Source organism: Myotis davidii, unplaced genomic scaffold (genome assembly GCF_000327345.1).
Source record: "Myotis davidii unplaced genomic scaffold, ASM32734v1 scaffold299, whole genome shotgun sequence".
Taxonomy (NCBI): domain Eukaryota; kingdom Metazoa; phylum Chordata; class Mammalia; order Chiroptera; family Vespertilionidae; genus Myotis; species Myotis davidii.
The window spans coordinates 7,537,303-7,540,070 of NW_006293088.1; positions in this window are offsets into that span (position 1 = coordinate 7,537,303).

Below are 2,768 nucleotides of genomic sequence, written 5' to 3' on the forward strand. Positions count from 1 at the left end.
TCTAAAATTAGCCAAATTCCTGGACCAAGGACTACCTCTGTGACACATAATCAAGAGTTTCCAGCACTACTCGTGTCATGAACCCACCGACTAATGGGGAGTTTCCGTCTTTGTGTCTTGCCTGATGACAGTGTAGTCATTACCTAGATAGAAGGCTTGGGGAGGAAGGGGATGCTACTTGTCCTGGGCTATGTTGAGCAGCAGTTAGCTCAGAATGCCTGCTTCCTCCAGGTTTTATTTCATTCTACATTCTGCAGTGTACAGGGGGCGTTTATATGAAGTATGTAGTGGCTGAAGGTGAGCTGGGTGGTTCACTTCTGTGGCCCCAGTCCCCATCCATGTGCATCTGGTTATGCATTCATGGGGAAGACTTGCTTGTTGGCCCTTTAAGAAGGAAGGAGAAGAGAGAGTAAATTTTATCAAGTTTTCCATTTGCTAAACTTTATCTTATAAAATACTCCCTTTGATTGTAGGAAGTTTTTTTCTTTTGTTTTAAATAGTTCAACTGTAATAAAGACTACTGTGTACAAATAATGGGCAAATGTGTGAAAACACTTGCTATTTGCATTTTTGGCAGTGACATGTCTCTGAAGTTAGGAAGTATGAAATACCCTTTTGAAAGAATTGATGATTTCCATACTGAATTTGGAATTTGTTTCCTTTCAGCAACTTCCAAGAGGAGTAGATGAGAAAGTTGTACCTCAAAAATGTTTTTGATTTGTATTTGAATTGTGGGCTTGTCTGTTATCATTCAATTCATTTAGTCAGTTAAAATATATAAAAGTCCTTTGCAACTTAGTACATTATAAATATCCAGAAGACTGCCTTTCTCAATTAGAATTCTTCTTGTTTTCTTTAGGCATTTGCACCAAAAATTATGATAGCCTTAAAATCATCCCCTGTGGGTGGAGTTTAGCCAGGCAGAAACCTGACTAAAATACCATAGAAAGATAAGGAGGTAAGATAGTGGAATGTGTTGGTGAGTATTTGAGAGGTGGCGGGCCTTTGCTGGGTATGGAGACAGCAGAGGCCATTGGAGCATTTAAGGGCAGCAGTTGAACTTTTCGAGTCTCAGTTCTCAGTTGGAGTAAGTTGGAAAGTGTCCAGAGGAGGGGATGCACTTCAAAAAATGAAGGTTGTTGAGACTTAAGTAAGGGCCTTAGTCTTTGCTGGTCTCCCATTCTTTCCCTCTGAGCTGTACACAATTGACTAATGATGTCTTTTGTCATGCCCCTTCTGTCACCTCTGTCCTCAGCTATGTCTCAGAACAAACTGCCAGGGATAATTGGCTTCCCCCTACTCCCTTTCTTTGACCCATATTGGGCTTGACACACTAACTCTCTTGCCCTCATTCTTTTCTTATCCAGCTCATTCCTCCTCAGGCTAGACTTAATGTCCATCTTTTCTGCTTTCTCTTTCAGTTCCTCCTTGGTTGTCTCAGGAGAATATTTCTCTCCAAAACTGACCCTGATTATGGCTGGTTAGGTATAGAAAGTGGAGCTAGTAGTACCTGCACTAAGGAAGAGAGCGGCTGTAGATTTTAAAAGTAAAAGCAAATATCAGAATGAACTTCTTCACAGCCCTTGAAAATACCCAGAAGACCCATTTAAGCCTCTGTAATATCTCATCCTTAATCAATTAAATGGTTTTTTTGCCTTAAGTACCAACATTTAAAATAAATAGAAAATGCTTTTTAATTCCTTTCAAGACTTTTATAGAGCCCTGACCTGTTTGGCTCAGTGGATAGAGTGTCGGCCTGTGGACTGAAGGGTCCCAGGTTCGATTCCGGTCAAGGCATGTACTTTGGTTGCGGGCACATTCCCAGTAGGGAGTGTGCAGAAAGCAGCTGAATTGATGTCTCTCTCTCATCGATGTTTCTAACCCTCTAAAAATATATTTCTGCCTTCCTCTCTGTAAAAAAATCAATAAAATATATTTTAAAAAAAGAAAAAAATTTTTTATAGATATTCAGCAATATTATTTATACAACTTTTCATTGGAAAATGTATGTCAACCACTTAATGGATTTTAGTACGTTAGTGACATAGCCTGGAAATATAACTAGTTTTTATATTGTTAATGTTGATAGAAATAAGGCGAGCCCCCAAAATCAGGGGTCCTGGTAGAAACACAAAGCATACTCGGGAGCCAGACAGCAAGGCAATATCTTTACCCTGCAGGAGGGCGCGCATGCACATGGTCTGGGAGCACACCCATTAACCATTGCACTGCTGTTTGTGTTCACGAGTTTCAGTTTTATATCCCACATATGAGTGAAATCATATGGTTCTTAGCTTTTTCTGACTGACTTATTTCACTTAGAATAATGTTCTCAAGGTCCATCCATGTTGTTGCAAATGGCACTATATTATCCTTTCTTATGGTTGAGTACTATTCCATTGTGTAATGTACCACTTCTTCTTTATCCAGTCCTCCATCACAGGTCACTTCGGTTGTTTCCATGTCTCAGCCACCATGAATAATGATGCAGTGAACGGTGCATATATCTTTGCAAATACATGATTTTGAGTTTTTCTGGTATATACCCAGGAGAAGGATTGCTAGGTGATATGGTAGCTCTATTCTTAATTTTTTGAGGAATCACCAGACTGCTTTCCATAGTGGTTGTACCATCCACATTCCCGCCAGGAGTGAATGAGGGTCTCTTTTTTCCACATCCTCTCCAACACTTGTTATTGCTAATCTTGTTGATAATGGCCACTCCAACAGGTGTGAGGTTGTATCTCATTGTCGTTTGTATTTGCATT